Raw genomic sequence first — 14,897 nt, 5'->3', positions numbered from 1 at the left:
CTCACAGCAACATCCAATAGATCAAACAGAGCAAGTCCAAGCCACCAACAACACCACATAGAGCCAAAAACCTTTCACTCTTTATCTTAACAACCTCTTTGGCTTCAGCAATATTATCTCATCTCTTACAGTAGAAAGCAGGATATGCAGAGAAAGGGGAAGGTTTCAGCTGTGGCCTTGCAAACCTCATTACCTCCAGGATAAGCAATTTAGACTACTCAGACATACTGGCCCTGGAGAAGCCAGGCACAAGCGCTTACCGGAGAGAAGCAGAATTAACTTATCCTTCTAAATGTATTTCCCAAGAGACAAGATCCCACTAACTTTATCAGCCCAGCAAAAGTGCACAAGAGTGGGTCAAACCAACTCAGAGGAAGAATAATGAGCTTGACAGGCAGCACTGCTGGGAAAGGCATGCAGACAGCCGTGGAGACAGCCAGGCTGACAGGCTTTTTTATTGGTTTGTTTTTAACAGCAGCCTGATAAAGTAGGATGATCAAACAGAAATGCACATTCATAAAGTCATTCTCTGACTCCCTGAACCCTCTTCTCTGTTATTTATGGCAAGATAGGAGGTCAAATCAGAGAGGTTTTAGTTGATGAAGAAAAGCTGCAGGAAGGATTTGCTTAATTCCAGGAAAGGGGAAGTTTCTTCTTGAAAGAAAATTACCAGGCACATCCTTCTTAAGAACTAAGAAGTTCCCAACAAATCATTTTTCCAAATGCGATTTTGCAGTTACAATTTATTTTTTCCACCAACTCAGAGTATTTGATTTTCTGTTTTATTTTTTAAAATAGGTATTTTTAAGGAATCACTTGCTTTTGGGCAAAATAGCAACACCATACTTTTTTCTGTGCTTGAAGAAGACTTAATTTTATTCATCCAATGGGTATGGCAGTATGACCCTCCTACAGAAACAATACTTCAGAAGAATTTTAGAAAATTGAACTCAAATTGAGAGTCTTTCAGGTATCACAAGATTAAACTTTTTCCCTCAGGTGCCCAGTACAGATGCAAATGCCATATGACCACTGCTGTAAGAATTTACAAGATGCTAATTCTGATTTACAGGATTTGCTTAGAGTCAGATTAACCTTCTCCTGTGAAATTGTTAATCACGATGTGCCCAAATAAATGTTTAACATCATCATTATGTTGTCATCAACCTTGATGACAGTGTGAGGTATTTACCACATTTTTCAAGCAGTATTTGACACTATACAGGACAGAAGTGAAATTTTAGCTTTTGGGATGAAAAGAAATGGAGTGCAAATGATCTGTTGGGAAAAAAAAATCAATATTAAAAAAAATAAATCAAATCTTGTACTGTAAGGGATTAACCACCACAGGGAAAAAATCCAATTCCCTGCTATCCTAAATATTTCTGTAGAATCTCCAATATTTTAGGAACAGATGATAAATTACTATTCCCAGCTTTCAGGCTCAACAACCCTGTATCAAGTGCTTAATTTCTCTATGGCACAAGTGTCAGTTTCCCAATTTTATTCATATGTCATCCCACTGTTACCTTGTCATTCCACAAATGTTTCTTCCACAGGTAAAGCCTATAATTGTATTCACACCATCCTCCCAACTGGTCCCATACAATCAGAAAGGGCAAAAGGTCAATTAGTGACTGATGTTAGGTAAAAACAGAAACAGAAGGGGGCAGAGGGAAAGAAATGAGAAAGAAAGCCATTTCAGTTCTGTGCTGAAAGCAATTTACTTGTATCCAAACACTGGTTTTCTCTCTCCTACTCAAAATCAGTATAAAATGCTTCAGTCAGTCTTGCAGACTGTCTAAAGATATAGAAGTATGTTCTTTGAACCTGGGCCTCCCAAACACTGAATTAATGTGTTAGCCAATCTGCTCCTCAAGCTAAGGAGGGTCAGCTCTAAATCTCTCCCTTTCTAGAATAGCTTATTCATCCTGCTACAGCCACTTTGAGCAAATTCAGCCAAGTAGCAAAGGTTCTCTCTTTGGAGAAGAGTCCTTACTATTTGGAGTGCCCAAGTATTTTAACTTAAAAATGCAATAAATAAGTACTCACAGAGTGCCTACAAAAGCCAAACCAGATTGGAAGTGATTGTCTTCACAAAGGGAGCAGGTAACAACATTTATCTGTCAAGACTAGACAATGAACGAAACATTCTCTTGCCTCTGAGCTATTTTCTGAACAGGATCTGGTGTCGTGAATAGAGTAAATAAAAAAGCCTCAAGGAGAAAATGCATTCCAATATTAAAATCCTCATCGTTATCAACTCTTCAGAAAACAGAATAAACCAAAGGCTTTCCTTTATTTCTTGTCTTCATGAGGGAAAAAAGTTATTAGCAACAGGGACTACAACCATCCAGCAGTATTGCTTTGGACAGTTTCTAGTTCTGTAGTGCTTTATGTGCTTAATAGCTCTCAACTCAGGCAGAGGAAACTAATTTTGAAATTACTGTAGAAAATAGTATGCATGCAGTACTCCATGCAAAAATTAAGCTATATGAAGATATTTGCCCAAGCCAGACATTAAAAAGGAGCATAGAAATAGATAAATCAAGGCTGAAGCAACTGTGTTTTGAGGGAGGTAGGAAACACAAAGAGGATAACTTGTTTTCAGACAAAATTTGTCATAGCTAGACAGTGAACACCAAAAATGAGCTGAAATTTGCTAAGCAACTAGAGCTTTTTCAGTTTGTCTAGAAAGTTCTGGATGGTAGATAAAATTCTCTGATCATCACAGAAGCCAGAAAGAGAAACAAATCATATCTAGAAAACCACAAATTTCAGCATCTAAGCAACTTCCAGTTCCCAAAAGCACAAGAAAGACCAGAACACTTCTGACCATAAGTTTCTGAAGGGTGAGGAAGCATCACATCAGGATGGTCCATGCTTCTTTCCATTTGGGGGTGAGCCCCTCTGCCTTGCATTCATAGCTCATGACTGCCTGGACAAACTTAGACTGCCCAAAGCTAATAGCTGAGCACTGACATTTCCCACACTCAGGTTTGCTTTGGAGAAGAGTTTGTTGACTGAAGTGCAGAGAAGTAGTCATTGTCCAAATGCTGCATGAATATCTCCAGCAACACTGAACTCTCCAGCAAGTAGAAGCGTTCAAACTATTCCGTGAACTAATTAACTGAATTCATCTGCCATTTATTAACCTTTCCTAATTAATGTTCTTTCAAGTGATAAAATACAGAGCATAACCACCCTAGGGAAGTATAGAAAAACAACTGGCAGAGGGACAGCATCAGGAGTCAAAGAAACAGCATGCTACAAAGTAAATCATCATCTCTGCTGTAAACCCAAACCCGGATGAAGTTAATGTCACACAGGCTGCATGTCCGCTAGTCACAACCACAGCTCTGCTGGTCATCACAAAGGATTGGTCTGTGGCTTCATTTTTAAATAATTTTGAAATTAATTGGAAATGAGTGATTATTCACTGCTACTAAAAATGTAGTCTTTTTGATGTTTTCCCTTATGTACGTTGGTTTTCTCACAGATGGGGAGTAGCTTCTCATTTCTAGGATATTTTTGTTTTGTGACTTCTGGGTGACTCTGAATATTGTTCTAAAAGCAAGTTAGAGGAATCATACTATGCTATTAAGATATTGTTGCTCTGTTGCTACTCTGTAGAGATGGATAATGAAAAGCACACATCGACTCCCACCCAGCAGGACCAAGAATTGAACTGGCCTCAGTCACAGCTAGGGGAAATCTCAAAGCTACATTTGGTCAGTCAATTTATTTCTTTTGTGAGACAGGAGTTAGAAAATAGGAGTAGGAGTGAGGAAGTTGAGAGCTTTACAAAGACAGGAAAATCACTTAACAACCACTGTCACAGGCTAAACAAACTGGACTACAAGAAATTAAGTTAGTTCAAATTCCAATAAATATTTATTTCCTGATATGGGCAGCAGCAAATCAATGCAAAAATGAACAAACATTTACAAGCTCGAGAAAAACACCTTCAGACCCCATTTTCAAAGATCAGCTTCAACCCAGGGGCGCACAGGCTCTAGGGCAGGCCTATTCAGAGGCTCCTGCTCTTTTGGGGAAATAACATACTCTTAGGTGAGTAGATCCACTGCCTGCAGTTGCTCCAGAGAGCAGAGATTACCTTGTCATTGCTTTGTCCCTTGTCCTCTCAGACACTAGAAGATGGCCAGACAAACATCTGGATGCTCACTTTCTGACCTTGCTGGAAATACTTAGAAATTTTCTGACTCAAGATCCAAATACTTAAGAGAATTCTCTTAAGAGAATTTATATCTAACCTCCAACTTCAGGAGGTTTTGCTCCTCCCTCTGGTGTTTTCTACCCTTAAAAGCATGTTCACAGCAGGACCATCACCTTTGCTAGTGAGCTCAGCTGTTTCCTTAGGTGGGTCCCCTTTAGAGTTGGCTGGAACCCACAGAGGCCAAGCCCACCACCTCTTTGCCTTCCCCCTTAAAAAGAAATCTTGACCACATAAACCCAATGCAGATAATGATGTTTCTTACTAAAACAGCATTTGTTTCTTACTAAAACAGCATTTTGAGCAAGATTTTTCTAGAAGAATGTGAGTCTAATGCAAATGTTGCAGGCTAGTGTAAATCTAGCAAATGGGGAGCAGGGAAATGCACAGGGCTCTACATTCAGGAGTTTTAGAAAATAATCAACAGGATAAGAATATCTTTCCTGAGTTAGTGGCTAAAATAATGCAGGAACCCATTCAAAAATGATGGCACCTACCTGAAGTTTTTCTTGAGCTCTGAACCACTGTACACAATGAACACATTTGTACTCTGCCTGCCTAAGAATGCACAGGTGGCCATCTCACTTCCCCATTTCTGGTGGGAAATATTGGGATGAGAATGCAAAACAAAAGCTGTTTCCACCAAATTCTGCCATTTTTCAGACTTCCAATGCAGAGCAATTCTTTCTCCAGGGGTAACTCAGCTGCACAGCACTTGAAGTGTGTGCCCTTGCTTAACCTTCATTAGGGAACATTTTCAAGGGGATCTAACTGCACAGGCCTAAGTCAGATAAACTTTTTCTTTCCACGTTTGTACATTCCCTAGGTTTTTTTCAGGTTTTATTATTCAACAATGTTTAGTCTGTATTTTAAAAATGCTCCCTCCGTACCTCCAAGTCAGCACTTATGGGAAGCATTAGGGGGTTTCAAAAGAATGAAAGTTGTGAAGCTGGAGAAAAAAGAAAATATTTTTTTGTCATTGCTCTGAGCTGGTCACAGATTTCAGTGAGAAACTCCACAAGTAAAATGATTCCCTGTGCTCACTCCTGTTGCAGGATTAGAACCTCATTTCTTGTTCAGTGAAAATTCATGCATAAAAATGATGCTGAGCCTCTGCCCTTTATCCTCTACAAAGGCATCTATGAATCTCTTTTATCCTGTTCAACCCATCAAACATATGCTCAGAAAATATTACTAAACCTGCCAACAAACCAAGTTCTCTAATAAAATATAAATTTAGTTACTTGAAAATAAGGGCTCACAAGTCTTCAAAGGAAAATCATTAAGTAGCTTTATGAAAAAAACACTAAGGTCACTGATACCAGAATTCTAACCAGAACTCAGAAAAAAAAAACAAAAACACAAAATCCTTTTTCAGTAACAGTTGTTTTGAAACAAAAGTTATGGAATAAACATGGTTACAATGGCCAAGTCACAGCAAATATGCAGAGGTTCTGAAGTTACACCATCTTTAAAAAGATGTGCTCTGAAAGGGGGTTTACATTCACATGAAATAAATTGCAAATATACAACACACCAGTCTTTATGTTACTCATTGTTACTCTTGCATTTTCACAACTATCTTTCATTTTCCTGCTTAAACTCACACGAATTTGGCAGCTCTGTCATGAAGAGGCGGCTGTGTTTGCCAGGAGGCTGGCTACAGACCCACAGATGAGAGTAATTATTAGTTAGAATCACTCAGAAAAAATTAATCACATTCCTGGAGGTGTAGGGAAGAGTAAAGTTTCTAGTCAGGTGTCTCTACCTGTGAATGCAGATAGTTTTAATATATTAGGGGGAGGAGAAAAAATAGACAGAAAATAACTGAGAAGCAAATTCTTCTCTCACTCTGATTATTAGTCACCTTCACATGTATCCTGTAAGCATAGGCCTATTTATCCAGCTGATCTTTATTTTCTCTCAATAAAGAGATTTTTTAATACTAAGACACAAACTCGGTTAATCTTAAGAACTATGTCAGTGCATTTGAGATGTCTGTGCTTCACTAAATACTATGTTATGACAAGTGGAAGATGTTACTTAAGTTAGTTGAGTAACTTAAGTTAGTTAAGCAGTTAATGATAGGTAATTAATTATTTTTAGTTAAAAGAAGTGAAAAAAAAAAAAGAAATAATATAAACTAACGGAAAGACCAGTTATCAAAGTATGGTTTCTTGAGAGAGAAGGATGATAGTGGGTTTGGGCAGAAAAGATCAATTGTGGAGTTTCTCAAGGCTCAGTCTTGTGAACCACTCCAATGTAAAATTTTCATTGATAGCTCAAGCACAGAAAGCCTCAGCACGGCAATGAAAATGACTGGATTATTTAAAGTCACCAATGCACAGGAAGGCTGAATATCACCCCCAGAAAAAGCAGATGAAATTCCCTGGATCAGTTTTAAAGTAAAAAGTGCAGTGTTGAAGAAATAATTCTACAGCAAGAGTAGTCTCCTAAGCTTTGAGAGGAGACTGAGAAAACCCCATGTTCTTGGCTTTATAATCTAAAAGTTAATATTGTTGCTTTCTTTATGTATATCACAAGTGAAGCTGTCACAACAGGAATCCAACTGCACGAAGAGCAGCACTGGCAGATGAATGAACTGTTTAAATATATATATATATAGATATATATATATATGCTGGTAATTAGATACTTCCCAAATACCAGAGCATGGAGTTTCTGTGTCAGCCTTTCTTATTTACAAATAGAAGGATCAGAAAACGTTGCTGGCTTTCAGCTGGAGCTTGTTCATTTTGCTTGTTGTTGTAGTGCCATTGACTCCAACAGGAAAAGACTAACCTCAAAACCTCTGTCTCTAATGATGAAATGTTTGTTCTCTTTCAGGTGAATATAAAGGACTTTTCTATTGTAACTACAAAATTCAATGAGCATGTACACCAGCTAATTTAAGAGTATGTGGGTGTGTATACATGCTGAAAAAAACATTTATTCCTACGTTTGGGCAAGGTTTGCCACATGAGAGTAAAGAATGTGGTTAATCTAATACAAACAATGTCAGGGACTGTCATAAACATTCCCAAACTCAGAAATACTGAGGTGCAATGTACTGAGGCATGACTGTAAAGATCCTTTACCACAGTACTTGTGTGCATTTTAGGAAAGAGGAAGGGAGAGGATGAGGCATTGCTATTCTCATTTTTATCCCCATCCTGTGGGGGATGCTTGCAACTACAGGACATCAAGGCAAGTTAGACTAACTTGCAAGGTCAGCCACTGCTCACAGGTTAGAGGCACTCACAATTAACAGCAGTCATGGAGCTTCTGCCTTCAGTGAGGTAAGCATGGTAGAGCTAACCCTTAAAACCTGAGAATATTATAAATAAATACATATTAGAGAAAGAGAGTGTTAAAAAAAGACCTAAAAAGTAAGATGAATGTGACAACATCATAGAACACAGCCTAGAGCTCTATCACTACATTAGGTTCAAGACCAAACTACATCCACCATTTAGCAGCAGTTGGCTAAAATGATATACATTTCACTGAACTGGCCTTAAAAAGAAAAACAGCTTTTCAAAAAGTTTCACTGTTGTTATGCACATTTACAGTAAAAAACCCCAACATTTTCACTACATACCTGCTTCTATCCTATTGCTCTTCTAGAAGAAAAAATAAATTTCATACTGCAGGAATACTTAATGACTCTCCAGGAAGGCTTCCCAAGCTACCATTTCCAATTAAGAAACATTTTAATGTCACACTTTAGCTACTGGCAGTTCCTATTCTTGCTTTTGGATGCTACATCCATATAACTCAATTATAACCACCCCCACCACATCAGCTCAATTCTCTGTTAGGGCACAAGACAGAGTATTATCCCTTCAAAAATTACTGCCCAGCTTTAAATTTCATGGCTGTCACATGTAATATCTTGAATGCAGGGATTAGTAATGCTTCCCAGTGAATTTCAGAGACAATACCATAAAATTTTTATCAATAAAGATTAAGTACAGCCTTTGGAATCTTTCTTAATTTGCTTTCAAATAAAGGTAATAAATTTACTGGGATTTCCTCACATATTAGAAGAAAAATGAGGGGACTGTGTTTTTCTAAATTGGGTTCCAACACAAAATCAAAATGCTACTATGCTTTAATATACAGCAGTACACATCTTTGCCTCTACTTTTTTTTATTTTTCAGAGATGATTTACCATTCTCCCTAATGTGGCTGTAAAAGATATTGAATTCTCCAGCATGTGACATGAACAATCACTTCTTCAGGCTTTCTCACTCCAGAAAGCTGGCACAGAGACAGCTGGGGTAGGGCTTTAAAGAGTACTGACTGCACACCACACAAAGCTAGTTGAAGAGTAGCTGGTGAATTTTAAATCTGCCCCATGGCTGACTGCTTCAACAAGAAATGATGCATTAGTCCTTCCCACAAAGGGAAAATCCTTATGTAGCTTGCAGAACAAGGCTTGCAGTAAGGTTATTGCAGTCCGGGGGTTGAAAACTGGTGGGAAATAACTTTTGACAAGAGGGCAAAGGCAGTCTGTATTCAAATAGAGCTCCTGCATTTAGTGCCCACAGCACTGCCTTTCACTCACAGACTTTAACCTCTGCTCATCTCAGACTTCAGGCTTGGGCAGCCTCATTCCTTCTGGAGGTTTTCTATGTAGCTTTGGAAACCACTGCTGAGCACAGGGAATTGCCACTAGTTCTTTTTTCCCCTGGGTCATTTTTCATCTTTACTACACTGTTCTTCTAAGTCTCCATATTTTACACAGAATCCATACATCTTATTTTCTCCTCTTCCTTTGGAACTTAAAAATGAAGTGGTGCAACACACACCAGAGTACGAGAATAAAGGCTGCTCCTCCTACTTTATCTCTTTAGAGACATTATCAAAACTCTCAAATGGAGATTCTTCATTCTGTGATTCAAAAGCAGCTTCAAGTATTAAGCAGATGGCACTGCACACTCCAAGTTTACATGACAGCTGCATTTCCTGAGATGAAGGCAGCTTCTTCCCTTCACTACTCACTAGCCCCTTTTTCTTTCCTATATAGGAAGAATATGACTGCTTGATGGGCTCCAGTTGTCTTTCTGGCTCTCACAATTAACTCTTTTCTACCTGGCATCTTACATTTGTCAAGAGCCCAGAAAAGGGATTTAATGCCTGTGGGCCAACACAGCCCCGTGTTCAAAGGTTGGAAACAAATGTTTCTCATCCCATTACCGAGAAGAATTTAAACTCTTAAATCAGTTGCTAGAGCTGATAATGGTAATAGAAATACTCAAGTATGGAGCTGAGCTGTTTACAGAGGTTATGTGAAATTTGGATTATCACTTAATGTGGGAATCCACAAAATCAGAGGGTTTTGGGAAAGCTGCAAAAGGCAGGCCTCAGAGACAGCAGAACTGTGATTAGAGCTAAGCAGCAGCCATGAGATTGGTCAGCAGAAAAATTATTTAAAAAGTAGAAAAGCAAGGACAAATAGAACAATGGTTTGTGTATTAATGCTTGTCTAGAATAACTCTCTAAGCTACAGAAAAGTTTATCTAGCAAGATATTAGGAAGGTTGAAGCTTAATAATGGAGCTCTGTGCATTGTGTTTTAAAGCTTACAGGCAGGTATTGTATTTGAAATAAGCAAACATTGTTTAACCAAAGGTACCTGTGCTTATAGTGGTTGGATAGAACTACTGTCAATGTGCTTTTGCTTGGTGTGATTGGGCAAAAACCTTATAAAGTAAGTTGTAACATTAAGTTCTTGTTCTGCTGCCTGGGATGTGAGCTGCTGGCATCTTCCCATTGTCATCACCATGTAATGAGACTGATGCTGAAAAATAAAACAGCTCAAGGCACGTTCCACAGCAGCCCCATCCCATTTGTGATTTGTACAGAGACCCCAGCTGACAAAAATGTAACTCATGACTAGGGGTTACAGCAAATGTCTCAGCATATTCTGCTCTCAATATGGCCATGATACACAGAGTGTCACCACACAATTTCAGAAAACTTAAAGTATTTATCCATACAGAGAAACACCTTACCTCATCAGAAGGCTTTACCCCACACAGAGTAATATCCTACCACTTCAGAAGGCTGCAAGGATCTGCCCTTCTTGCCCTTCAGCCCAGCCTTTGATCCCCTCCTGTTGATGCCCTGCACCTGTGTGCCCTCTGCTCCCTTTGGTGCTTGCTCAGTGCCCCTGGGCACTCCTTACCTTCAGTGCTGCTCACCTGCTGCTCACACCTGCAGCCCATTGGGGATGAGGCTCCCAATTACCACAAACTGTGCCTACAAGGGGTAGAGGCTATGTAGATTCCTAGGATTTTCAAGCACACATTAAAATGCTATGTCTTCAAATATATCCTCTCATATGCTTCTCTGTGAACTTTTCTCTCATTTATATATGTTTTGAATGACAGAGGGCTTGTAAGAAATCAGATAGCAAAAAAATTTTGAAATAAGATTTTTGGGTTTTAATATTTCTGTGGTTTTGTACATATTCTGCTATTTCACTGTTTCTGGGTGGTATAAGATTATCATTCCAAAAGTATATGAGAAAAGCACCTCAAATAATTTGTAGTTGACAATGAAATATAATTATACTGAAATATATCATGGCAACCTGATAATTGAATCTTCTAGAATATGATTCTTCTCATGCCTGTAAGAGGACCTGATGAGAAAATGAAAATAGTAACTGATATGTGCTGTTCAAATGCATGAAAAGCTGGATGAATATCAGTGAACACTACTGCAATAGCAGATACTCACCTTCACATGCTCTCAGAGCAGAGGTCTGAAAGGGTTAGCAAAAGTATGTGAGATAGCTGTAGGCTATGTTCAAGAGAATGGTTACACACTAAATCATTTCAAATTTTCATTAATATTGACCAAGAATTGTAATTCCAAGCTAAATGCTCTTGGCACATCCTGAAGAAGGTAAAACACTATAATAATGTGCTGTTTTCAGAATTACCAATGTGCAGCTCAATTTTGAATTTTTGGTTCAGTTGGCATAATTGTTTCACAGATGAAAACAGGGTAGTTTGAAAAGAGAAAATAATCCCCTTGCTAGTCTTATGTCTAGGGTGATTTCTGTCTTAGTTTACTGCCAGAATCAGTGATTGTCTACCTTTAGCACAGTCATAGTACAGCAAAATCAAAATATTTTGATTTCCTATCTTATGGACCTTCCCATCCTGACAGATAGTGGTCAGATAACCAAAACAGAAGATACCCCAGCACCAGTTCCTACAGCAGTCCTAAAAAATGTGATTGCAGAGAGGCCCTGTTCACAGATACACAGTTTAGCTCTAATCACAGCTTTACATTTAGCCCTGTGCAGCAAAACCTTTAAACATATCTGGTTTTAAATATGCTCCTGAATCAAAGCCATTGCTAGCTATCAGAAAGCATCTGTTCTTTGATGCTGCCTCAACCTGGTTTAGCTCCCAAATTCTCTATTTAACATAGGAAATGTAAGTCTGTGCCAAGACTTGTTTTCTGGAGTTACTTGTCGCCAGGATGCAGATGGATAATGCTGCAATTTGTAATTCATATAAGCAACATCCTGCCCATTGCATTTCTTAAAACTATATGTGATTTTAACCTAGGCTGGGAAAGCTTTGTTCCTGTTTGGGGTTGGGAAAAAAAAAACCCTATAGGCTGAGAAGTAAATAGTAATAGGGAAATAGACATTGGTATTAGTAGCCTGCTATCATGGTGTGGTTGTGTTTGAGGGTCCCCAAGGAAAGGGAAGAGATGAGAATCTTGACTCCATGTTTCAGAACACTGATATTTATATTATATTATATTGTATTGTATTATATTATATTTTATATTATATTATATTTATATTTGTATTTATATCTATATTTATATTTATAATAAAATATATGTCTAAATATATGTCTTAATATAATATAATGTAATTAATATAATATAATATAATATAATAATACACTAATAATACACTAAAACTACACTAAAAGAAAGAGAAAGGAGACATCAGAATGCTAGAAAGGAAAGGAATGAATAATAAAATCTTGTGACCGCTCACAGCCTTGACACAGCTGGACCTGTGATTGGTCATTAATTAAAAACAACCACATGAGACCAATCAAAGATGCAGCTGTTGGTAAACCATCTCCAGACCACATTCCACAGCCATCAGATAGCTATTGTTTACATTTCATTTCTGAGGCCTCTCAGGTCCTCAGGAGAAAAGATCCTGGCAAAGGGATTTTTCAGAAAATATATCAGTGACATCATGGCTTGTGTGCTGACAGCATACTCACCAAGGAATCATGAGTACCCAGGAGCTAGACAAGTTTGCAGGGGTTAGTTACATAAATGATGTCAACTACAAGAAATTCTTTATTTTTACATTTAATGTTAAAAAGCAGACAAAGGTGATAAAAAGAACTCTGAGAGGCAGATGTCTGAGACCATAATGATGGATTAAAGTACAGGGTCAGATTGGCAGATGAGTTATAAATTGTCATTGATGGAGCCATGACAGCTTCCTCTGCTGAGAACTTGTCCCATACAAGTTCATGTTTATAAGATCAAAAGAACTAGAAGAACTATTAGGTTTAGTTGTAAATTGAGGCAGCAAATGTTATGATGTTCGTGGTGTGTATCAAGTAGCCATCCTCCATACAGACCTTTTTATATCTTAAAAATTTTATGCATTATATGCAGATAAGTATTGCCAGAAGCACTTTCTATTACCAGATACTCCTGTAATGAAAGATAGGGATGGAACTTGGAAGGAGACATTCATCATATTTCTTTCTTGAATTAGCTAATAAAAATTCTTTTAATAAAGCACTGAATACCAAGAGGGCTAAGCTTTTACATTAGCAGCATTGGTACTTCATATCAGGACCAGTTCAAGAAAAGGTATTATTTCTCTTCATAATTATTTCCTATTAATACTGCTAATATCATTGCACAGTATTTTAACAGAACTCTCTTTGATGAATTTTAAAAGTTGAAATGAAGCTGTGGGTTAAAGTTTTTCTTTATAGCTAGCTCTCATTTGAAGTGGAAATGAGGGATTTCCATTGACCTCATTTTCTTTGTTCTTGTGGTGGTGGATAGCCACTTCTGAGGAGTGCATGAAATACAGCAGTTGCTTTTGGCCCAAGACCACTATCTCTGCACTGAGATTATTCATTTGCACAATTAATTACAAAGAAGTGCTGGGATTTATAACAGAAATAAGGTGACAATGAAAGGCTACAAGAATTAAGCCCTGTGGAGCTTTCAAGTAGCAAGAAGTCAGGTCCCTGAGCTTACTCAATAAAGCCTTTCAAACATGCTTAAGCCACATTAAAGCCAGTTGCTAGCCATCATCCCTTTCTTTTGGAAGCTGTAATGTTTTGAAGTTGAAACCAAAATCTTAATTCTAACTTTTTGACACCGTATGAGGAGAAAATACACAGTTGAAACAGCCCTGTATCCAAGGCAGCAAACACTTTGCTTGTCTTTCCCTGAAAATGCTGAGATACATTAGGAAATTACAGAAATGCAGGTAACAAGGCTTCTAAAACATTTCTTGTAGGTCAGGAGACCAAAGGAGCACTGTAAGATTTCATTTAAGAATGTTTTTAAAGAACTTTAATTTGCTAGAAGTTACAAACAGGAAAAAACCTGCTGATCTCTGCAAAAGGGCAAAATTATTGAAGCCTTGAGACACCAGACAGAATAGCAACACTCATGTTCCCATATTCCTCTTATAAGTATTCCTTAATTAGTAATTAATAATTTGTGCAATAAACTAGCTTTAGTCACATCTCCTTGTGGCCTAAATAATTATCTCTATTTGTATGTCTACATTTTTTAGATATGTAGTTGCCATAAACAAGACTGGATATGAGAGGTCCAGATTATTCACATTATCTTTTGCTGTGTTTGATCTATGGAGTCCTGGAGACAAAACTGGAGTTGACCTATTTACATTAACAGTAACCAAATTACTTATGAAAACTTCAGATTCAGATCAATATTATTGTCCAAGTAATGACTTTTAGTCCAAATTTAAGCTTAAATTTACCCTGGAGCTGCTATTTTATATATATATGTATAATAATTTACTCTTCCATGCGATACTTACTTTGTAGGAGTACAGCACCAACTGTGTAAGCCACTAAGTTCAAGTCAGTCAATTGTTCTCAACACTGTTTAGCTAATTAAAGTTTTTTTTTTCTGTCTACCACAATGCTCTTTATCCAATCCAAATGAGAACTGGGGGGAATATTTGTAATGATATATTAATATAATGATATATTAATATATCAATCAGAAACAGCACAATTGTCTTACATTCCTCCTAACACGTTTTTAAGACATTGCTGTATGTCAGTGAGCTTATCAAGTTTATAATGCTTAATAAAAGTTTGTTATTGTGATGATTTGTACAACGCTGAAGTGCAATTATAGAAGCCTATAATTTCTTTGTATTACAGAATTATTCATATTACCATATTACTAATAATTCCTCATTAGTCATCAGTTCCTTATGAAATAAGAGAGAGAGCAGGCCCCTATCATCAGGGTGTTAATGACTATGTTTAAGTAGAAAAAGAAGATTTAATTAGTTACATACTTTACTTTTTTACAGGGACAAAAAGATTTTGATATTATTTTTGAAAAAGCACGACTTAAAATTGGGAATTAC

This window comes from Agelaius phoeniceus, chromosome 4, assembly GCF_051311805.1.
Source record: "Agelaius phoeniceus isolate bAgePho1 chromosome 4, bAgePho1.hap1, whole genome shotgun sequence".
NCBI lineage: Eukaryota > Metazoa > Chordata > Aves > Passeriformes > Icteridae > Agelaius > Agelaius phoeniceus.
This window is presented reverse-complemented; position numbering follows the sequence as displayed.